Raw genomic sequence first — 25,708 nt, 5'->3', positions numbered from 1 at the left:
TGAGGCAATAGCCTACTATTTTTATAAAGACTTGAAAAAATTATTTATATCTGTCCACTTTTATTTTATAATACACTAATCTGAGATAAATTAGTATTCTGAAAATCTCTATAGCATGTTACTTCTGAACTGGTAAGCATGAGTTTCTCAAAGCAAGACTCCATTCTTAGTTTGGGGTCACAGAAGATTGCTTCTTTGCCCTGATTACTGCTGCAGACAAGAGCTGATGCGAACTGCTCTGCCACCATTCCTCAAATGCTGCAGTCAAAATTTCATTGTGGTCACATTTTTACTTCCAAGTGCCCACCTCTCCCCCGCTCCTTTTTATCGTGTAACTAAGATGTATTCTAACATGCAAACATAAGTATACATTTACAGCTTAGTGTGCTTGTTTCAGAATCCCAGCCAAACTTTGTTTTTCTTGATGAATTGTGACTGGGTCAGAAAAATGCAGGCAGACAGTGACCCATTTGTCCACTTAATATATTTGGCAACAAATGTAATTGTAAATATAGCAGGTTAGTGTTTGAGGGAGGAAAATGCAGTATTGTTATAAGAATAATAATGTCCACTTGAAGCTATACCAATTACCCAAGTCTGTGCACATCCAGGCTGCATCACTGAATTGCTGAATATATGTATAAGCAATTCAGAAAGGACTTAAAAGTTTTTAAATGTTTCTTCTCTTTCAATGAGATTCACTCACACATGATTCTTAAATGGTCTTCATATCCAGTTTGAAACTGAGCGCATGTTTGGGGTCAAGTTCAGTTTGGTATTTCGTGGTACTGAAAAAGAAAATGAACTTTCAAAAGAAGAATAGGATTCTAGTTTCTGTTAATGGTATGCAAAGTGCCAGCATGCAAGCATGTTACATAAAATCTAAAAGATAAATTTAACTGATGCATTTTCCAGTTAAACATTAGCTTTAACATGGATACTGAGACTCTAATGTTTCACAAGGGTAAGTTTGTAATTGAGACACACAGTATTTAAAACAGGTGGAGACCATGCCTAGCTCCCCTTGGAAGTTTAATGCCACAGCAAATAATTAAATAGAATTTATTGGGCAAATAAGGAAAAGCCACTCCAAATTAAATCTCGCAATTATTACTGTATAAGGCATTTATGCAGTGCTTCTTGTTTTTATAATAATTGCTATCACTGTCATACTGTTTCACAAATATCTATTCCTCTACTATTAGAGGTCTCATTTCATTGAAATATATCCAAGATCAGACAGTAAATCTGGATATCAAGCACACAGGGAGACAGTGCCAAAACCCTGTGCTCATCAGTTTACACAGAGGATGCTTTGAAACTGGGTTTCAATCCAAACAAGTTTCATGCATAGAGTAGAAACTGCTTCCTTAAAAGACCTGTATCCATGGCCCTGAATACAGATGCGTCTGGTGTTTGCTTTCTTCAGCACAGAAGCCACGGTCCTGTGGAACACATGTTGGAATCTTAATGTTAGGGCATCAGCAAGTTGTAGTCAGGGCAATTAAAACAATGCGTGGAGCACTGACCCAGACCCTGATGACACCCAAAGTTTCCACAACGCAGCAATTTCAAACATTTAATTCAATTTTTACAGCAGTTGTCTAAAATGGATGATGTCAGAGCACAGTCTGAATTCAAGGAACTCTCAGTTGAAGAGATCAGAAAGTCAAAATAAACACGTATTTAAGACGAATGTGTTCTGTGACCCTTCCCCAGAATGTGTTGGGTCGTGTGTAAAACTGTGTTCAGGTGGATAAAGTTTATAGAAACCCTACAGTAGAGTAAAAAAGTCAGGGTAAGCTTTCTGGAGGCGAGGCAGGTCAAATGAATGATATGAATGATGGGCTATAACTTAGTAGAGAAAAGGAATGTGCAGGAGAACCATCTCTAAAACTCTTGTCGACACCTATTTCCAAATCCAGTGTTTTACATCACAGAGAATGGTTCGTCAGTGATGTAGGCTCTGTAATGTTGCTACCTGAAACAGTCTGGAAAGTCTCCATTTACCAGGACTTTGCTGAAGAAATAGTTTGAATGACTATAAAAAATGGGAATTTCATTCTTTTAAAAAGTCAACATTGGCAGGGCACGGTGGCTCACGCCTATAATTCCAGCACTTTGGGAGGCCAAGGCAGGTGGAACATGAGGTTAGGAGTTCAAGAACAGCCTGGCCAAGATGGTGAAACCTCATCTCTACTAAAAATACAAAAATTAGCCAGGCGTGGTGGCGGGTGCCTGTGATCCCAGCTATTTGGGAGACTGAGGCAAGAGAATCGCTTGAACCCAGGGGGCAGAGATTGCACTGAGCTGAGATCGCACCACTGCACTCCAGCCTGGGTGACAGAGTGAGGCTCTGTCTCAGAAAAACAAAACAAAAAAGTCAACATTACTGGTGAGAAAATCTTAGGTGGGCTTTGCTCGTGAACAAAACACCAAGCACTCCCTTCCCAACTCTACAAGGCTGTCAAGATCATGAGCCTCATGGACACAGGTGGACTGGTGGATGAAAAGTGAGAAAAACACAGCATCAATCAGTAAGCCTCTCTCCCAGCCAACACCCCTCCAACACAGGACTGGACCCCATCACTGTGGCAGCACCTATGGCAGCTGTCAGCATCACTGGACCCACAGAAAAGGCCATGGACCCCTAGGACAGAAACCCGTCCCAGGCCAGAGAGCAAGTGTTAGGCTGGATACCAGGGCCTTCCGAGAGAAAAGACTTCATGTAGCCTAACCCTTACTGTCGTCCCTGTGTTTCCTTAACAAACCTACATTCTCCCCTCTCTCACTAACCTGACTCCATGCCCTCTGGACCTTCTTCTTAGTCAACAGCCATTTGGCTACATCTTCAACATCTTCAACCCTTTTGCACAACAGTCCCTCAATTTCCCTTGTCTTACAGAAAACCTATGGATCTCTGAAGATAACATTTCCCTTCAGCACTTTTGTTCTTTTTTCTAAGGTCAGAAAGTAGGAACATAATTCTCGCTTTGGAATTTTCTGTGCTTTTTATCCCATTGCTCTCTCTGTAAAATGTTTGGTTTCTTTGACCGTAGGACCACCCTGCATTGCCCCCTCTCAACCTCCCCATCGCTGTCATCTCCAGCCCTCCGAGACATTCCTCAGTTGATGAAGAGGCCTCCGCGTGGCTGGAGGCTTCCTCTGCATCTCCGGTTATAATTCCAGGCTGCCTCAGCATCCATATGAAGTTGCCCTGACAATCTTACTTTCAGATTTAATGACTTCCTAGACTAAAACTATCTTCTCTTTATTCTATCACAACCACCCTCCCCTACCGTCCCACCCTGGACTGCTTCTGGTCTAAATCATAAATCAAAATATTCCACTTTTCAGCCACAGCTTCCCATCATTCCATCCTACATACAACGACCTCCACAGAACTGAGCTTCAGTCTCATAATGAGAACTTCATTCTTAACCCTTCTGCTTTCTTTCTTTGCAAGAAAATATTGTCATTCCTTCTTTATCACCCAGTTAGCCCATGATTTAAATCATGCATTTGTAAATATCCCAAACTCTTTGGTTTCTTGTGTTTTCTTTGTATCCGCTTATCAAGCTCCCAGTTCTCCTTATGGGAAATTATACAACTGAGAAGATTGGTGTCACAGTCAATTTAGGTTCATCATTCAGAACTGCATTTCACTCTGGATGGTCAGTTCTCCCTCCCCTCTCCACAGACTGAAATCAATACCACTGCAATCTCAGCAACCCTCCAACCTTCTCACCCAGCCCTTCTTCAGGAAGTGATCTTGTATGAAAACTGCAAGCATAAGCTAAGGATACTCTTACCTGTCCATTGCCACACCTACAAACTACCAGGGTTTACATGCAGCTTTTTCCTCCAGGGGAGAAACTGTTCTTCCTATTAAAGCCCACTCTCTCCATAGGGCTCCTTTCAGAAATCCTATGGTATCAACTATGGAGGTTTTCTCATGTATTTTCAACTTCCCCCTACAAATAGGATTAAATTATTCTCATCAGCATGAAAATATGTACCGGTTTTTTCCGTAAAACCACAATTAAAAAATGTCTGTTTGGACATAACTTCTGTTTCCTTCTTTCATAATCAAGTTTCTGAAGTCTGTTTTATAAATGCTACCTATGCTTGATTTCTCATTCACGTAGCCACTTACTGGAATAAGTTCTCTAGTGCTACCATTCAACAAAATCTAAAGTCAACAGTGATATCTCTGTTGCTATATCTAATGAACAACTTTTCTTCCTCATTTTACTTGTCATCAGCATTATAAAGAGCTTCCCACTTCCTATTTGGAGAAACATTCTCTTCTTTTGTCTCCCATGATGTATGATCTTGGCATTCCTCCCATCTCTCAAATAGCTCCTTGGGGTTTTTTTTGCCAGCTCTTTTTCCCCCTCTCGATCTTACAAAGTTACCGTTTCTTAGGATTGTTCCTGAACTCCAGTGTCTTTTCTTGGTAGACCACCTTTTGGGAAATCTCCTGTATTCCTTTAAACACCGTTTTGTGCATTCAGACCAGCCCACACTGCAGAGCTCCATGTCGGTTTACTCTGCTGCCTATGTGACATTTCTATTGGGTCTCGAATCATACCAAATTTATCCTTCACAAAACAGAAATTCTAATATTCTTCCGAATGCTGATTCCCCTTCAATATCCCCCGTCAACCCAGTTTGACATTCCAGAAACTTTTGAGGAAATTTTGCTTGTCCCTTCTCCTTCAGTTTGTTACCAACTTTTATCAAGTCTACAGCCTATATATCTCTCTAACCTGCAACTTCTCTCCATCTCTATCATACAACCTAGTTCAGCCTACATTCTGTAGTCACCAAAAAAGAAGAGCTCATAAAAAGACGATTTTAATAATGCCATTGCCTGCCTTAAACCTTCCATTGATTCCACTGCACTTCAGACAACATCAAAATTCAAATCTGGCTCCTCCCTACCTTTCCAACAAAATGAGCCATGCTGCCTTTCTTTCTGATCCTTGAGCCACCCAGTTCTGTCTATTTCAAGGACTTCTCACATAATCCTTCAACTTGGAAATCTTTCTCTTTCCTGCTTGCAACCCCACCTCTCCTATATATGACTAATCTTATTTTCTTTGGTCTTAATTCAAATGTCACATAGTCCCTGCATATATGCTTCCAGGTCGTAGCAGCATCAGCATCAGCCTTAGAGGCCAGCAACCTTGGTTCTGGCCAGGGTTCTTGTAATGCAGAGGGCTCCACTCTTGTCCACCCCTTCTTTCTTCGCTGCCCTTGGTGTATGGAATCCAGATAATCCCTGCCCAAATGACAAGAGACCCAGAGCCTGCTCTCAGGATTTCCCTCAGGTCACCTTCCATTCCAGAAGGTGAAATCATGCCTCTGGTGTGCATACCTCCAGGACAAAGGGCAGCCTAGTAACTGCTATTTGCAGTGCAGGGGAGAAGGTAAAGAAATGAGATTGAACTACTACTGTTACTGCTGTTCACTGGGTGTGATGCCTATACAGGTGTGCAGGAAGCCATTCATGGTGTGATGTCTACACAGGTAGATAGGAAGCCATTCATGGTATGATGTCTACACAGGTGGATAGGAAGCCATTCATGGTGTGATGTCTACACAGGTGGATAGGAAGCCATTCATGGTGTGATGTCTACACAGGTGGATAGGAAGCCATTCATGGGTGGGTGTGCTGTCTACATACATGTTCAGGAAGCCCTTCATGTGCAATAGGAGGAAGCAGGAATCACGCAAGGGACTGGTGCAGAACAAGGTGTCACCTTGTCGCCAGGATGCGTATGGAAGAGTGAGGATTAGGCTAGATTGAGTGGCATGTAACATGTTATCATCTGTAGTGTGACATTAAAGAAATGTCCTAGAAAAATACTTTTCATTGGCTTGTTCATAACTTTTCACGGAAGGAAAAGTAGTTATAAATCCCAAGTAAGAGACCATACATAGTCCAGATCGGTAATACCTGGAAATGGTATGGAACAGTAGTAACAGAAAGGAGATGAAGTGGACAGATTTGGAGGACAATAAGAATAAAATGACTGGTCCTAGCAATTGCTTAAATGTAGTAAATGCAATGCACAGCCGTGTGCTGCTTTCCTGAATCATAAAGTACAATTCCTATTTTACTGGATGCTTTCTCATTACAGACCATATTCTTTAAATTAATCTAGTGCCCAGACTGTATATTAACTCTCATTTCTACAGATGGCTTGGAGGCCTATAAACAATTATAGAAGTTGAGTCCTCTAGCAAAGAAATACATAGATTAATGTTTCAGCAAACTAATTAAGGTAGGAGAGTTTTGAGCCAAAATATTACCCTAAAGGTTTTTTAAGAAAAAGTTAGAAAAACTCATCACAATTGTTGCTTATAAGTTGCTTATAAACTTATAATCAGAAGCAATTCCAGGGTAGAAAATAGAGACTAAATGAAAAAAGTTAGCATCCCTAAAGTAAACTTATCGCTGCTGATAACTATCATCATTACTCACAAGACAGAGACTTTGAATGCTCCAGCCACTCCAGGGAGGTCCATTTGCTATTCTAGGAAAACAAGACACTAAAGCTTTGAATCACTAAATGGCAGACTAGTTAACTAAAAGAGCGATGCAACATCTAAAGTTATAACCACATATATGACAATTAAAGGAGGAAAAAAGATCTTGGCAAAAATATAAAACCTGGGATGACTCCAGCTTTCTCACTATTGGAAATCTCAATACATTCAGGTTTATGCTGCCTAAAAAATTCTATACTCTAAACCGATTTCGAGGAGATGCAAAGGTTTTGAAAAATAAAACCCCAGATTATAGAGGAAATCACAGTGCCAAGGGCTAATAACAGGGAAGCTAAAATAAGAATTAGAACAACGGCTATTTGAGAAACGTTTCAGAAGGTTATTCCATAAAAGCAAATGTAAAACTATTACGTAGGATAACAAAACAGCTTATAATAATTATGTTCATACCATTGCTGTTGTGTTTAGATTAATATTCCTTGAAGAAAATAGCTGTGTTGCTATCAAATATGTTCAATCTTTAAAATGTTCTCTTTTTCTAACTAGTATGACAGGTTTTACTGTATTATTAATTGAACTTGGGAACAGCACCTCATTCCCTCTTCTGGAAGCTCTTGGTAATTCACCTATACCCATTCTAAATGTTACTGTCTTTTAACCCAGGCTGTTCTCCACGCAATTGTGACTATAATGACCCAGGGCAATGTGTCTGTATCTCTGAAAACTTGGATAACTATCACACACTGCAACAGATGGATTTAATCAAATGTTTAAGTATTAAAAATACATCTAAAGTAGATTCTAGAGGCATGTGTAGGCAAACATTATGAATGAGTTTACACAGAGCAAGTGTGTAGTGTTTCATCTTACTGAATGAACTCAGCCAGCCTAACTAAATGGTGTCCCATAAGAACCTTGCAAACCCAGTTCCTCCGTGGGTGGTGGCCTCCTGTTCTCTTACTAGACTCCAGTGCAGCATGATTCTTGACACCATCTACCCCATGTCCCTCAGCTAAATTGCAGCAGATGTGGCCCTAATCTCTTCCATGTGAAGGGAAATATCATTTATAAGTGTATTGGGGACTTCTTCATCTTATGCAACAGCAGCTGGAAACTTTAATTTTCTCCACACAAAATGCATGCAATATGGGTGTGAAATTACAGAAGGTTGTATAAGTCCCTAGTTCTGGCACCTCATTAAACACTTTGCAATGCATTCCCATTTAAAATAAAATTTTAAAAAGTAGCCTACACACATGAGCTTGAATGTATGTGTGGTTGATCCTAAAATATTTTGATGAGTATTCATTCGCATGCAATTCCTCTTAATTTTAGTCACCTCAATCACAGGCTATATTAAATAAGATAAAAATGAGTTGGGGGATTAGGATAAAAAGTTTTGGAGTATAATAAATGTCCATAGTATCAAATGTTTTTTCAAGAATGATGCTACTTTTTTGCAGTCTTGAATTCCAAAAGTTCAATTCTTGTCCTGAAAAAAAAAAGGTTATAATGTCTCTTTAAAAATGCATGCTCTCAACTAACAGAGGCCAGCTCAGCACATTTTTAACAAACCAAAACAGTGCCAAAAATATTGTCAAATCAATGCAGGTCTCACCTTACTGGAGCTTAGACTGTGAAAATAGCACAATGGAGTCAAAGCAAATATGGGTGTGACATTTGATGATTCTGCTCTATGTGCTTGATTAGAGAGAGAGAATGAATAGAAATGATTCTGGTGACTCTTCCCTCCATTCTGCTCAGTAAGTGCTTGTGTTGAATGAGAGTGAAACAGGGGATTGAATCTGTTGCGGTCCCAGTTGATCCTTGCTATTTGCCTCTTAAATTATGCTCAGCTTGCTACCCAATTGTCCCTAAACACAAGTGAATCAATTACTCAGCTGAAGAATGAGGATTTGATATAATTTTGGAGAAAAAAGTGGTAAAAACTTTTTCTAGACAGCACTTTCCTAAGGGATTTTTGAGGGTAATTTTATAATATGCATGTTTTCCTTAAAGTGTTGACTTTAAAACCCAGTCCTCATGGAAAATAAACCCAACTATGTAAAGATGCAATACCTGCAGTACAACTTGTTTATTATGATCTAGGCTAAAATTGAATTCCTTGCACAACATGAAGAAAGCCTGAACACATAGCTCCTTAAGGCTTTTGTATTTTCTGAATGATATAAATTGGGTGATACGTGAAAGGAAAAGATAATTTTTAAATATTTTTGTTAGTTTTTTAAATCACAAAAGTAATAACTGCTCATCTTTGAAAACTTAGAAATCAAAAAATGGCTTACACAAACACGGAATAAAAACCATTAGTATCTTGGTACATCTATTTCCAATAAGATAATATACTATACATATAACTTTTAGATCTTGTAATTTTTCAGACAACCATATAACTGGAAAATTTTCCATTTGGGATATTTAGGGATATTCAGACTCAATGTGATTTTAACAACTCTTCATTAGTATATCTTAAAAACATTACAATTTAACCAATATCCTACTATATTTTTAGACTGTTAGTATTTCTATAATTATATTTACAATGATGAAATTTTATTTATCTCTCTTTTAAAAAACTCTTTTATTTATCCATCATTTAAAAAATCTCCAGATATTTCTTAGGACAAATTCCTAGAAGTGAAATTGCTGGTTCACAGGGAATGAACACTATTTGGTCTGTTGATTTTTGGATACCAATGCCTTCCAGAAAGTTAAGTAAAATTTAAACTTACAACGTTGATTGACTAAAGTGTCTCTTTTCCATCATCCTCACCAACTAGGGTATCTTAATTATTTTAAATCATTGTCAATAGGACAGGCTGCCATGCCCAGGAGGATGCTGACCACATTTAACAGAAAGGCAATCACACGCATAGTTGTAGTCATCAAATAGGTTAACTGCTGTAACAGAAATACCCAAATCTCAGTGACTTCAGCAATAACATTTTACCACACCAGTTCAGTGCACACATTGGATAGGCAGCCATGTAGTCCTTTAGGGACAACTCCAGCCTCTGTCCAACTTTCTTGTAATACCATCACCTAGCACTCTGGCCAGCTCTCATGGGAAGAGAATCACATAGGAGGAATTTCTATGGTCAAGGCCAGGAAATCAGCTGCCCACACTTGCTTACATATTCCATTAGGTATGACTCAGTCCCAGGGACACACTCAGCTTCAAAGAGGCTCTGGACACAGTCTAGCTGTGAGCCAGAGAAGAAAAGGCAATCGATTTGTTGAATATCAAGCCATCTTTGCCACACGTTAGCATTTGTTTACATTTTAATGTAATTAGAAAGTTTCTATATTTTAAAAAGATAATTCAGTCCATTCACATTTAGATTAATCACGGAATCTCTTATATACATAAAATTGTATGCCTGCCATTCTGCATTTTTCTTTCCTTTTCTTGTTGCATACTTTTCCCCCCTTTACTTCTGCTAGTTGGATACGAATATTGTCCACTTCATTTTCCCTCATTCATTTGTAACTCTACTATACTTTTTTATTCCAGTAATGGTTACTATTAGCATATATTGAATTAATTTGAACAAGATAACCTCTAATTATTCACAATGGCTTTCTAAATTATCTACTTCGCCACTGCCCCTACCCATACAATAAGACCTGCAGAATCCTCTTACTTTCTCTTTCTCCTACCCCCGCCTCCACTCTTCATGAGATCTCAGAAATGTCTGTATCCTCACTTTCTCATTCATTACTTCCTCCTACTCCTAGATTTTGATTAAAAATTTCAGACGTTATCAATATTTCTATGAAAGAATGAACACTCACTTTCAAGAGCTTTTGTGTTTATATTATGTGTATCCTTAGCTTTTATGTTTTAACTCTGTATTATAGATGGATTAAGAGATCTTGATCTCTGTTCTGGTCAATTTGTCATGTATCAATGTTATTTTCTTAGTACTTTCCTCAAATTAGGTACTAGGATGACACACTTTTGGCTGGAAATAAAGTTCTTCCTTTGCAGTCCTTTGCTGTCAAATTATAGATGCTATACCACTTCTTATAGTTATCTCATTTCCTTTGTAAGAAACTGTTCTTTGTGCATCAACATTACTGACCTATTGGGTTGGATAATTCTTTGTCATGGGGGCTGTTCTGTGCATTGTAAGATGTTGAGTAGTATCCCTGCCCTCCTTGGCCACCCACTAGATGCCAAGAGCACCATACTCAATTGTGTCCATCAAAAATGTCTCCAGACGTTGCCCAATGTTCCCTAGTGTCAAAATGCTCCCAGCTGAGAACCACCAACCAAGAAGCTTATAAAACTTGTTTCTATCTGAGAGTTTAAGAAGTTTTAGCACAACAAATATAATTGTTTGGGTTTTTATAAATTTGTCTATACATCTTTCAATGTTCATCCTTTGATAAAAGGTAAGTCTGTTTAAAATTATCTCTGCCCCTATGGATTGGGGCTTCAGGTCAACTCTGAGCCTCAGGTGAAGCCCTTAAATAAAAAATACTCTGTTATCTTTCACATTATCTCAAACACAAACGCATGGAACCTCAGCCTTCTAATTCAATCAAGTTTTGCTTTTGTGGGATCAGTAAAACCCTGGAAATTCACATGCACTGGAATCTAAAATAGTTGAACTCAAAGACATAGAGTAAATGGTTGCAACCAAAGGCTAGGGGTGAAGGGATTGAGGGGATGTTGGTCAAAGAACACAAAATTTCAATTAGACAGGGAGAATAAGTTTAAGAGATCTGTTGTACACCATGGTGACTATAGTTACTAAAAATACTTAAAAATTATTAAGACAGTAAAATGTCCTCAGCCTCCAAATTGATAAATACGTGAGGTAATGCAAATGTTTAAATACCTTAATCAATTGTATACATATATCAAAACATCGTGGTACGTACCATAACTCTATACAATTTTAACTTCTCAATTTTTAACAATTGTATAAACAAAAAAGAAAAGACAATTCACTTGAGGTCAAAGCTGACCTTCTCCCCTGATTGCCAAGGAGGAAGCGACTCTTTTCTCCACCTCCTAAAAGTTCATCAAAACCAACAGCTCCCTTCCACAGCAGCCACTTGTCTCAAGAAAAATAAAACAAATTGCTTCAGAATGAGTAGTAGAGTGCAAGCAAGTTATGTTCAAGTTGCCATGTTCCCAGAGTCACCTTCAGAATGTATTTTAAAAGACTTGTTCTTGAATTCAAGAATTTGGGAAAACTCGGGAAAGGCTTAGGAAAGAGAATATTCCATGTATGAAACTTGCTCCAATGTTACTATTATTATAATAACATAATAACATGATATGATAATAACATTAAACACAAAGAAAAATGAAATATAATTCACTTTCAACTGAACTCCAAAGAAATCAGTAATGACTTTAGCCAGTATGAACATGGTGAGGATTTTTAACATTAGAAATAAGATATCTCTCTAGCATTCAAAATTCCTCCAGAGGAGTAGATATCTATATTAACATAAAAAGATTCCACTGACACATCCTACCATCTCCACTACAGATAAAAAGAATGTGCCATTACAAAATGGAGTAAGACCTTAAATAGACCCCAAAGAAATCACCAATGTAAAAAGTCCCATTTCTAAGGAATGATTTTCTTGGTTGATAAGTTAAATATATTCAAATAGGTGCTAAATGAAAGCGGAATGGTTTTATAATATAAAGTACAAGCCAAGGTACAAAGGACAGAATTTCTCATTTATCAGTGACAGAGGCAAATAGAAAATCTGACCTCAGTCTTATCAGATATGTCCTTCTCAAAATAAGCAAGGAACTGCTACAAATCCCAAAAGCAGAAACAACAAGGACAAAACTTAGTGCACCTGTTTGACTGATAAAAAAAAAAAAAAATCTCGTGAGGTTGATTAGATTAAGTCAAGTAAATGAGCCAAAGGAACTGCGTAAGTCTCACTGCTTAGCATGTCCTTATCCTTTTAGCAATAACTGTTACAAGTTTTCAAATGAGCAATAAAATATCTGCAACAAAACCCAGAGTAGACTTGAAATGGCTTGGCTCTGTGTTCCCACCCAAATCTCACCTTGAATTGTAATAATCCCCACATGTCAAGGACAGGACCAGGTAGAGATAATTGAATCACGGGGGCAGTTTCCCCCATGCTGTTCTCATGATAGTGAGTGAGTTCTCATGAAATCTGATGGTTTTATAAGGAGCTTTCCCCCCTTTTTCTTGGCACTTCTCTTTGTTGCCACTATGGGAAGAAGGATGTGTTTGCTTCACCTTCCACTATCATTGTAAGTTACCTGAAGCCCCCAGCCATGCTGAACTGTGAGTCAATTAAATCTCTTTTCTTTATAAATTACCAGGCTTGGGTATGTCTTTATTAGCAGTGCGAAAACAGACTAATAGAGTAAATTGGTACCGGTAGAGTAGGGTGCTGCTGTAAAGATACCCAATAATGTACAAGCAACTTTGGAACTGGGTAGAGGATGGAACAGTTTGCAAGGCTTAGAAAAAGACAGGAAGATGTGGGAAAGTTTGGAACTTCCTAGAGACTTGTTGAATGGCTTTGTCCAAAATGCTGATAGTGACATGGACAATAAAGTCCAGGCTAAGGTAGTCTCAGATGGAGATGAGGAACTTGTTGGGAAATGGAATAAAGCTGATCTTGCTATATTTTAGCGAAAAGAATGGTGGCATTTTGCCTCTGCCCTAGAGATCTATGGAACTTTGAAGTTGAGAGAGATGGTTTACAGTATCTGATGGAAGAAATTTTTAAGCAGCGAAGCCTTCAAGAGGTGACTTGAGTGCTGTTAAAAGCACTCAGTTTTAAGTATTCACAAAGATATGGTTTGGAATTGGAACTTATGTTTAAAAGGGAAGCAGGGCATGAAAGTTCAGAAGATTTTTCAGTCTGACAATGTGATAGAAAAGAAAAACCCATTTTCTTATGAGAAATTCAAGCCAGCTGCAGAAATTTGCATAAGTAAAGAGGAGCCAAATGTTAATCATCAAGATAATAGGGAAATGTCTCCAGGGCTAGTCACAGGTCCTCACAGCAGCCCCTCCCATCATAAGCCCTGAGGCCTAGGAGGAAAAATGGTTCTGTGGGCTGGGCCCAGGGCCTTGCTGCTTTATGCAGTATTAGAACTTGGTGACGTGTGTCCCAGCCATGGCTAAAGGGGGTTAATGTAGAGCTCAGGCTGTTGCTTCAAAGTGTATAAGCCCCAAGCCTTAGCAGCTTCCACGTGGTGTTGAGCCTGCGGGTGCACAAAAGTCAAGAACTGAGGTTTGGTAACATCTGTCTAGTGTTCAGAGGATATACGGAAACACTTGGATGTCCAGGCAGAAGTCTGCTGCAGGGGCAGAGCCCTCATGGAGAACCTCTGTTAGGGCCATGCAGAAGGGAAATGTGAGGTTGGAGCCCTCACACAGAGTGCTTTCTGGGGCACTGCCTAGTGGAGCTGTGAGATAAAAGCCACTGTCCTCTAGACCCCAGAATGTTAGATCCACTGACAGCTTCCATCATGCACCTGGAAAAGCCACAGTGACTCAATGCCAGCCTGTGAAAGCAGCTGGGATGGGGCTGTACTCTACAAAGCCACAGGGGCAGAGCTACCCAAGGCCATAGGAGCCCACCTCTTGCATCAGCATGACCTGGATGTGAGACATTGAGTCAAAGGAGATTATTTCAGAGTTTTAAAATTTAAGTACTGCCTCATTAGATTTTGGACTTGCTTGGGGCTTGTAACCCCTTTGTTTTGACCAATTTATCCCATTTGAAAAGGGTGTATTTTCCCAATGCTTGCATCCCCATTGTCTCTATGAAGTAACCAACTTGCTTTTAATTTTACAGGCTCATAGGCTAAAAGGACTTGCCTTGGTTCAGATGAGACTTTGGACTGTGGACTTCTGGGTTAATGCTGAAATGAGTTAAGACTGTGGGGGATTGTTGGAAGGGCATGATTGTGTTTTTAAAAGTGAGGACATGAGATTCAGGAGGGGCCAGGTAAGGAATGATATGGTTTGGCTCTGTGTCCCCACCCAAATCTCACCTTGAATTATAATTCCCACATGTTAAGGGTGGACCAGGTGGAGATAATCAAATCATGGGGGCAGTTTCCCTGATACTGTTCTGATGATAGTGAGTTTTCACGAGATTTGATGGTTTTAAAATGAGCTTTTCCCCATTTTGTTTGGCACTTTGCTGCTGCCATGTAAAGAACGACATTTTTGCTTACCCTTCCACCATGATTCTAAGTTTCCTGAAGCCCCCAGCCATGCTGAACTGTGAATCAATTAAACCTCTTTTCTTTATAAATTACCCAGTCTTGGGTTTGTCTTTAGCAGCAGTGTGAGAATGGACTAATGCAAGACTGTTTTCAACAACTCATGTAGTCATTGCTATATTCAAATAAGCCAGAAATTAGCCATAGAGGGGTAGAGCTTGCACAATGATAGAAAGGAACAACAGAACATGCAGCTGTCATGGGCATAGCGTTAAAGCTTACACCTCAGGTGATCCACCTGCCTCAGCCTCCCAAAGTGCTGGAATTACATGTGTGAGCCACTGCACCCAGCCTATTATTGTCACTATTATTAACAACTCCACTGTATGAATAATGAAACTAGGACACTCAATGACTCTCCTTCACCCATTGACAGTAAACGATGGAGCATTAAGTCAGGCTACACTTTCTCAACTTCAAGGCTTGTGTTGTGTCTACAGATAGCTAGATTATCATATAGGCTGTCATTGTTGAAATATTAAAAATAACTATGAACCTCAGTTTGATCAGTATACAGAGCCTAGCTTTACTCCAATGACATTCAGGTGGTGTATAATGTATGTTGCAAGGAGAATTAACAATCAAAATTATTTGACGACTTGAGGGGTTTCTCAGGGAAGTGTGGATGTGGGAAAACTGAAAACCACCTTGTGCTTTGACATAAAGAGCAAGTCTCAGCCCAAGCTTCCCTGATGAGCATCAATCAACACCAGTTATTTTGCAGTGCCTTGTTGACTCTGTTGCCTAAATTTGGCCTAATTTCTTTTAGAGTTCTCTATTGTGTAGGATTATCCCCTGTGTAGCATCTCAAATTTCTTGGTACACAAAAATATAATACAATTAGGAAACTGGTCAGAAAGAGGGAAAATAAGGGTTATACACTGTGTTTCCAATTGACTCCAACCTCATAAAAATGCTCTGCCATGGGAGTGCTCTAGGTTGCCCAGTCCCCATTATTCAATGAAATAAGCTAGCCACCTGGGCTGACCTTCTTGCAAAAGTGCACAGTAAGTCGTTACTGATGGCAAGCAAAGAGAAAAACAGGCATTTTCCTGAAAAGCAGACTGCTCTCTCCTGAGAATCTTCCAAGGAGAGGGCGTCTGGGCATTCCCTGCTATTTTCATCTCCTGAGGCTAAACTTAGTACAAATGAATTAGAACTATCAATTAAAAAGGAGTGGGGCAGGAGAGAAAAACAGGGAAAATCTATTAAGCATTCATAGACACAGTATTGCAGAAATTATGAAGATGAGCAACCCTAAAGAAGTATTTTATGCAACCCGCATGCATTCTTCAAATTATGCAAATGAATTTAATAAAATCAGAATTCATTTAAAATGTACATAACCTCAACACCCCATCTCTCCAAGCTCATAGCTCTCCAGGCACACATTTACTCATTTCTCTGTTAATCAGTGAAGGTAACTTTTTAACCTCCCAGGGTTTGGAAAATAGAGATCCTTAAACCAGAGCAAAAGCTGTCTTCCACTGAACTATGACAGGAAATCAAAATGAATTGCCTTCCATTTGAAAGTTCACAGAGAAAGAAATAAGTTAAAATGCTAATTCTCAAACAGAGAAGATTTGTACATAAAAACATAAGCCCAATGTGCCCCATTATCTAGATTCACAGCTTTGCAAAAGGAAACCACCTAATATATTAAAATATATTTTGTTTGTAATTCCTTGTGTAAGAAAAGAGGGGGGGGAAGAACCATAAAGGAATAAAGAAAAGAAGGAAGAGAAAAAAATTTAAAAAGAATTAGTAATATGTATAACTATTTACTAATTTGCATGGAATCAGAGCAAGGTGGTTTTGCCTAAGTGTTTTTGTAACAGGTAAATAATAAGAAAATATGCTTTAATTACTTTCATGTATTATAAATATGACTTTAGAATTCACATTCGAGCTGAAATTTTCCATGTTTTAAAATATACATGTGGTTTATCATGAGTTTACAAAATTATAACCCATTACAGCATTATAATCCACTTCTGTAAAATCATTCTATAAAATCTATAAAAACATTGTAGTCCACTTCTACAAAACTGCACAGAGAAGTGAAACATGCCCCTGTGCCTTTGTTTATGCTATCCATTTCTTGGCTATAAATGTTCTCATTCCATGCAGAGTGCAGAGGTAAATACTATCCTGCTTTGGCTAACTATCACAAAACCCTAATTGGGAGAGTTCAAACCAAAATGCCCAGTGTTTTATGATATATTCACAATATTGTTAATACAGATAATAAGTAATGTATATTCTAGGTATGATTTACTATCATGACCAAAACTTTCATTACAGTGGCCTATAAAATATTAGCTTATAGTCACTGGAATGCAGTTTTCATCATTTTCTTCCTATGACTGTAGATCAGTTATGTGAACACAGCATCACACTAAAAAAAATAAAATGCAGTTAAGTAAAAAGGACATGGTTAATGCCCTTTGGGAGCTCATATTTAAAATGGAAATATAAGCTTACCCCTGAGAAAGGACAAAAGGAAATGGGCTTAAATTTATGGAAAGAAGGGACAAAGCATTTTTCCTCATGCTCTTTCCTCCCCCACCTACCCACAAGGTTGCTAACTTCCAGGCGACCCAGAGAATAGAATGAAAAAAACAAAGAAATTTTCTGACCATGATCTTTTCCTGATGTAGAAAGGAAAAGGGTTGCACATCTGCCTGATCCTTCCTTTTTCTTTAGACTATTTTTTTTTTTATGATTGGGCCTGCATCAAGAGAGGCTTAAAGGGAAATATCCATTCTCTTTAAAACAAAATTGGAAAATTAATTGTTAACAACAGTTAGAAGGCTCTGCTGGAGATCATAGCAATAGATCCCTAGATATTGTAGAAATTAAGAAAGTTGTTTGCTTAGAATAACACTCCAGCAGTTTCACAATGACTTCATTGGCTTCCAGACCCCACTTTCATCTTTCAACTCTCTAAATGCAATCATCAAACCAAACCAAACCAAATTACTTCCAACATAATTTGCTTGAAATACTCTCAATGTGTCATTAAGCCAGACAAAATAATTATTACATAAAAAATAAACTGTTTTAAACCAACATGCTGATGGAGAACTATCACAGGGTAGATTGAATCTCATCCCCACCCATTTTAACACCAGCTGTGAGAACTTCCTTGAGTTTCTTAATTAATTTGTAGAAGTTTCTCCTCATCTATAAAAGGAGTATTGTATTTGAGGATTGGGGATAATGGATGAAAACCACTTAAGAGTTGTAATATAGCAAAGAAAAATAATGAAAAAGGAGAAGAAAATAACTCAGAACAAAGCTTTGGGAGATAGAAATGGAACAGAGAGAAGATAAAACAGCCAAGATAAATGATTCAAAGGGAGGAAAAGGTGTCAGAAATGTAAAGAGTCAGAAGGTAAAAGAAAAACCAAAATTAAATAAAGCAGAGAATTTAAGGTTGAAAACCAAGAAACCTCCTTTATACTGGATTAGTAAATTCCCACATAACTTAGAGCAAATCTTTCTCTATGTATTTAGTTTATATTTCATAAGAAAAAGCCTTGTCTATCCATCCAGGAATTGACAAATATATTTTCATGTTTATTTGCATCCATGCCCAAAACAGCTTAGTCACCTAAAAGGTTTATAATAATTATTCCGTCAAGATAGTAGTGGAAAAGGATCACGAATACACATGAAGTAATGCAGTCTTCAGTGGGGTATTTTTAAAGAAAAGCAAAGGAGACCATGAAGAGAGAGATACTGAGGTTTCCTTAGATAAGGGAAATAGATATGTACATCAGGTACTGGAGGGGCAGGTTTGAAATTCAGAATGTTCAGGAATGTGTTGCAGGAAAGGAATAAAATGGGGATATGAAGTCGTAAGGCCCAGTACAAACTAAATGATCCTGGAACTGAGATAGATGTAGTCTCTGAATCAGCTTCACAGTCAGATTTCGAATAATGCTTTACTAAGCGTAGGTTTCTGTAACTCTAAATTGGCCTAATAATTTTCATCTTGATGGCAGATGTGAGGTTAAAAGAGCTTTCTGAATATGAATGATTTGTCACAGTGGCTGGGACGTAGTACATGCTCCATAGATGATCGCCTCTCTTGCCATAATTATTTTTAGCATTAGCACAATAATTGATCCCCAGTCCAAAAGACAGGTAAGAAATAGAAAACGGATATATGAATGGAAAGGGGGCCACAGATAAAAGCTGTCTATCTTCAGATTCTAAGATGATCACTGCAGCGAGGAGGGGGGGACTTAAGGAGCTGTGGAAAGGTGTGGAGGAGATGAACACAGGAGAAGGGTAAAAGTGTTCCTTGAGCTTTGCACCTCACAGGGTCTGTGCACCAAACCCAGGCTCCTGGGCGCTCTGTGATGAGGCGAGGCCTGAGAAGTTGCCATGCAGCCAGTGAGAGCCCTTGACCAAGCAAAGTCAGAAAAACTGAGTCATAAGTCACTCGGTAAGGCTGTTTCAACAGCACAGAGCTCAAGAGCGAAAGTGAGAAAGGGGAACAGCGAAGTTCAAAAACATTCAGAGAAACAAAGATGGTAGACACACAGACTCAAAGGAGGTGGGAAATGTGGTTCTCACTCTGACATCACCCTGCCTCCTTTTAAAGATCTGTGAAAAATTGAGGATTTTTTTTTTCCTGGACCATAGAACATTAGAACAGGGAGGGATAAAGTTAATTTAGTGTTCTATACATTAGAAACTTGAATTGTAAAAGTAAAATACTAAAATATTTCAAGGGAAAATGAAGAAATCTAATTTTTTTGTTCAAAAGAGAAAAGATAATGCAAAAATCTGATTTTACAAAGAAGACAGAATTAGATAATATCCTCATATTTTTAATTTCTGAAAAGACTTTTCACGTTTTGATTCACAAATGTGCAAACATATAAAATGCACCTTATTTTAAATATAACTTTATTATATTATCTTTTTTCTATCTGCATTAAAAATTTTATTCACAAATAAATTGAGTAATAAATGAAGTTAAATTTAAAAAACTAAATACTTTATTTTTTCTTTTTTTATTATACTTTATGTTTTAGGGTACACGTGCACAACGTGCATGTTTGTTACATATGTGTACATGTGCCATATTGGTGTGCTGCACCCAGTAACTCATCATTTAACATCAGGTATATCTCCTAATGCTATCCCTCCCCCCTCCACCCACCCCACAACAGGCCCTAGTGTGTGATGTTCCCCTTCCTGTGTCCATGTGTTCTCATTGTTCAATTCCCACCTGTGAGAACATGCGGTGTTTGGTTTTTTGTCTTTGTGATATTTTGCTGAGAATGATGGTTTCCAGCTTCATCCATGTCCCTACAAAGGACATGAACTCATCATTTTTTATGGCTGCATAGTATTCCATGCTGTATATGTACCACATTTTCTTGATCCAGTCTATTATTGTTCGACATTTGGGTTGGTTCCAAGTCTTTGCTATTGTGAAGAGTGCCGCAACAAACCTAAGTGTGCATGTGTCTTTATAGCAGCATGTTTTGCAATCCTTTGGGTATATACCCAGTAATGGGATGGCTGGGTCAAATGGTATTTCTAGTTCTAGATTCCTGAGGAATTGCCACACTGACTTCCACAATGGTTGAACTAGTTTACAGTCCCACCAACAGTGTAAAAGTGTTCTTATTTCTCCACATCCTCTCCAGCACCTGTTGTTTCCTGACTTTTTAATGATTGCCATTCTAACTGGTGTGAGATGGTATCTCCTTGTGGTTTTGATTGGCATTTCTCTGATGGCCAGTGATGATGAGCATTTTTTCATGTGTCTTTTGACTGCATAAATGTCTTCTTTTGAGAAGTGTCTGTTCATATCTTTCACCCACTTTTTGATGGGGTTGTTTTCTTCCTGTAAATTTGTTGAAGTTCATTGTAGATTCTGGATATTAGCCCTTTGTCAGATGGGTAGATTGCAAAAATTTTCTCCCATTCTGTAGGTTGCCTGTTCACTCTGATGGTAGTTTCTTCTGCTGTGCAGAAGCTTTTTAGTTTCATTAGATCCAATTTGTCAATTTTGGCTTTTGTTGCCATTGCTTTTGGTGTTTTAGACATGAAGTCCTTGCCCATGCCTATTTCCTGAATGGTATTGCCTAGGTTTTCTTCTAGGGTTTTTATGGTTTTAGGTATAACATTTAAGTCTTTAATCCATCTTGAACTAATTTTTGTATAAGGTATAAGGAAGGGATCCAGTTTCAGCTTTCTACATATGGCTAGCCAGTTTTCCGAGCACCATTTATTAAATAGGGAATCCTTTCCCCATTGCTTATTTTTGTCAGGTTTGTCAAAGATCAGATGCGGCATTATTTCTGAGGGCTCTGTTCTGTTCCATTGGTCTATATGTCTGTTTTGGTACCAGTACCATGCTGTTTTGGTTACTGTAGCCTTGTATTATAGTTTGACGTCAGGTAGCGTGATGCCTCCGGCTTTCTTCTTTTGTCTTAGGATTGACTTGGCAATACATGCTCTTTTTTGGTTCCATATGAACTTTAAAGTAGTTTTTTCCAATTCTGTGAAGAAAGTCATTGGTAGCTTGATGGGGATGGCATTGAATCTATAAATTACCTTGGGCAGTATGGCTATTTTCACGATACTGATTCTTCCTACCCATGAGCATGGAATGTTCTTCCATTTCTTTGTATCCTCTTTTATTTCACTGAGCAGTGGTTTGTAGTTCTCCTTGAAGAGGTCCTTCACATCCCATTAAGTTGGATTCCTAGGTATTTTATTCTCTTTGAAGCAATTGTGAATGGGAGTTCACTCATGATTTGGCTGTTTGGCTGTTATTGGTATATAAGAATGCTTGTGATTTTTGCACATTGATTTTGTATCCTGAGACTTTGCTGAAGTTACCTATCAGCTTAAGGAAATTTTAGGCTGAGACAATGGGGTTTTCTAGATATACAATCATGTCATCTGCAAATGGGGACAATTTGACTTCCTCTTTTCCTAATTCAACATTTTTATTTCCTTCTCCTGCCTGATTGCCCTGGCCAGAACTTCCAGCACTATGTTGAACAGGAGTGGTGAGACAGGGCATCCCTGTCTTGTGCCAGTTTTCAAAGGGAATGCTTCCAGTTTTTGCCCATTCAGTATGATGTTGGCTGTGGGTTTGTCATAGATAGCTCTTAATATTTTGATATACATCCCATCAATACCTAATGTATTGAGAGTTTTAGCAGGAAGGGTTGTTGAATTTTGTCAAGGGCCTTTTCTGCATGTATTGAGATAATCATGTGTTTTTTGTCATTGGTTCTGTTTATATGCTGGATTACGTTTATTGATTTGCATATGTTGAACCAGCCTTGCATCCCAGGGATGAAGCCCACTTGATAATGGTGGATAAACTTTTTGATGTATGTACTGCTGGATTCGGTTTGTCAGTATTTTATTGAGGATTTTTGCATCGATGTTCATCAGGGATATTGGTCTAAAATTCTTTTTTTGTTGTGTCTCTGCCAGGCTTTGGTATCAGGATGATGCTGGCCTCATAAAATCAGTTAGGGAGGATTCCCTCTTTTTCTATTGATTGGAATAGTTTCAGAAAGAATGGTACCAGCTCCTCCTTGTACCTCTGGTAGAATTCGGCTGTGAATCCATCGGGTCCTGGAGTTTTTTTGGTTGGTAAGCTATTAATTATTGCTTCAATTTCAGAGCCTGTTATTGGTCTCTTCAGAGATTCAACTTCTTCCTGGTTTAGTCGTGGGAGGGTGTATGTTTCGAGGAATTTATCCATTTCTTCTAGATTTTCTAGTTTATTTGCGTAGACGTGTTTATAGTATTCTCTGATGGTAGTTTGTATTTCTGTGAGATCGGTGGTGATATCCCATTTATCATTTTTTATGGTGTCTATTTGATTCTTCTCTCTTTTCTTCTTTATTAGTCTTGCTAGCAGTCTATCAATTTTGTTGATCTTTTCAAAAAACCAACTCCTGGATTCAATGATTTTTTGAAGGGTTTTTTTGTGTCTCTAATTCCTTCATTTCTGCTCTGATCTTAGTTATTTCTTGACTTCTGCTAGCTTTTGAATGTGTTTGCTCTTGCTTCTCTAGTTCTTTTAATTGTGATGTTAGGGTGTCAAATTTAGATCTTTCCTGCTTTCTCTTGTGGGCATTTGGTGCTATAAATTTCCCTCTACACACTGCTTTGAATGTGTCCCAGAGATTTCTGGTATGTTGTGTCTTTCTTCTCGTTGGTTTCAAAGAACATCTTTATTTCTGCCTTTGTTATGTACCCAGTAGACATTCAGGAGCAGGTTGTTCAGTTTCCATGTAGCTGAACGGTTTTGAGTGAGTTTCTTAATCCTGAGTTCTAGTTTGATTGCACTGTGGTCTGAGAGACAGTTTGTTATAATTTCTGTTCTTTTACATTTGCTGAGGAGTGCTTTACTTCCAACTATGTGGTCAATTTTGGAATAGGTGTGGTGTGGTGCTGAAAAGAATGTATATTCTGTTGATTTGGGGTGGAGAGTTCTGTAGATCTCTATTAGTTCCACTTGGTGCAGAGCTGATTTCAATTCCTGGATATCTTTGTAAACTTTCTGCCTCATTGATCTGCCTAATGTTGACAGTGGGGTGTTAAAGTCTCCCATTATTATTGTGTGGGAGTCTAAGTCTCCTTCTAGGTCTCTAAGGACTTGCTTTATGAATCTGGGTGCTCCTGTATTGGGTGCATATATATTTAGGATAGTTAGCTCTTCTTGTTGAATTGAACCCTTTACCATTATGTAATGGCCTTCTTTGTCTCTTTTGATCTTTGTTGGTTTAAAGTCTATTTTACCAGAGCCTAGGATTGCAACTCCTGCCTTTTTTTGTTTTCCATTTGCTTGGTAGATCTTCCTCCATCCCTTTGTTTTGAGCCTATGTGTGTCTCTGCACATGACATGGGTTTCCTGAATACAGCACACTGATGGGTCTTGACTCTTTATCCAATTTCCCAGTGTTAGTCTTTCAATTGGAGCATTTAGCCCATTTACATTTAAGGTTAATATTGTTATGTGTGAATTTGATCCTTTCATTATGATGTTAGCTGGTTGTTTTGCTCATTAGTTGATGCAGTTTCTTCCTAGCCTTCATGGTCTTTACAATGTGGCATGTTTTTGCAGTGGCTGGTACCGGTTGTTCCTTTCCATGTTTAGTGCTTCCTTCAGGAGCTCTTTTAGGGCAGGCCTGGTGGTGACAAAATCTCTCAGCATTTGTTTGTCTGTAAAGGATTTTATTTCTCCTTCACTTATGAAGCTTAGTTTGTCTGGATATGAAATTTTGGGTTGATAATTCTTTTCTTTAAGAATGTTGAATATTGGCCCTCCCTCTCATCCGGCTTGCAGAGTTTCTGCTGAGAGATCAGCTGTTAGTCTGATGGGCTTCCCTTTGTGGGTAACTCAACCTTTCTCTCTGGCTGCCCTTAACATTTTTTCCTTCATTTCAACTTTGGTGAATCTGACAATTATGTGTCTTGGAGTCGCTCTTCTTGAGGAGTATCTTTGTGGCATTCTCTGTATTTCCTGAATTTGAATGTTGGCCTGCCTTGCTAGATTGGGGAAGTTCTCCTGGATAATATCCTGCAGAGTGTTTTCCAACTTGGTTTCATTCTCCTCGTCACTTTCAGGTGCACCAATCAGACGTAGATTTGGTCTTTTCACATAGTCCCTTATTTCTTGGAGGCTTTGTTCATTTCTTTTCATTCTTTTTCTCTAAACTTCTCTTCTCACTTCATTTCATTCATTTCATCTTCCATCACTGATACCCTTTCTTCCAGTTGATCGAATCGGCTACTGAGACTTGTGCATTTGTCACGTAGTTCTCATGCCTTGGTTTTCAGCTCCATCAGGTACTTTAAGGACTTCTCTCCATTGGTTATTCTAGTTAGCCATTCGTCTAATTTTTTTTTCAAGGTTTTAACTTCTTTGCCATGGGTTCGAACTTCCTCCTTTAGCTCGAAGTAGTTTGATCGTCTGAAGCCTTCTCTCAACTCGTCAAAGTCATTCTCCATCCAGCTTTGTTCTGTTGCTGGTGAGGAGCTGTGTTCCTTTGGAGTAGGAGAGACACTCTGATTTTTAGAGTTTCCAGTTTTTCTGCTCTGTTTTATCCCCATCTTTGTGGTTTTATCTACCTGTGGTCTTTGATGATGGTGACGTACAGATGGGGTTTTGGTGTGGATGTCCTTTCTGTTAGTTTTCCTTCTAACAGTCAGGACCCTCAGCTGCAGGTCTGTTGGAGTTTGCTGGAGGTCCACTCCAGACGCTGTTTGCCTGGGTGTCAGCAGCGGAGGCTGCAGAACAGTGGATATTGGTGAACAGCAAATGTTGCCGCCTGATATAGTTCCTCTGGAAGTTTTGTCTCAGAGGAGTACCCAGCCTTGTAAGGTGTCAGTCTGCCCCTGCTGGGGGGTGCCTCCCAGTTAGGCTACTCACGGGTGAGGGACCCACTTGAGGCAGTCTGTCCATTCTCAGATCTCCAGCTGCGTGCTGGGAGAACCACTACTCTCTTCAAAGCTGTCAGACAGGGACATTTAAGTCTGCAGAGGATTCTGCTGCCTTTTGTTTGGCAATTCCCTGCCCCAAAAGGTGGAGTCTACAGAGGCAGGCAGGCAGGCAGGCCTCCTGGAGCTGGGGCAGGATCCACCCAGTTCGAGCTTCCTGGCCACTTTGTTTACCTACTCAAGCCTGGACAATGGTGGGCGCCCCTCCCCCAGCCTGGCTGCTGTCTTGCAGTTTGATCTCAGACTGCTGTGCTAGCAATGAGAAAGGTTCTGTGGGCATAGGACCCTCTGAGCCATGCACAGGATATAATCTCCTGGTGTGCTGTTTGCTAAGACCGTTGGAAAAGCACAGTATTAGGGTGGGAGTGACCCGATTTTCCAGGTGCTGTCAAATTCTTATTTGTTGCTATA

The sequence above is a fragment of the Pan paniscus genome, chromosome 14 (genome assembly GCF_029289425.2).
Source record: "Pan paniscus chromosome 14, NHGRI_mPanPan1-v2.0_pri, whole genome shotgun sequence".
Taxonomy (NCBI): Eukaryota; Metazoa; Chordata; class Mammalia; order Primates; family Hominidae; genus Pan; species Pan paniscus.
The sequence above is the reverse complement of the archived record's forward strand: the minus strand, read 5'-3'. Positions refer to the sequence as shown.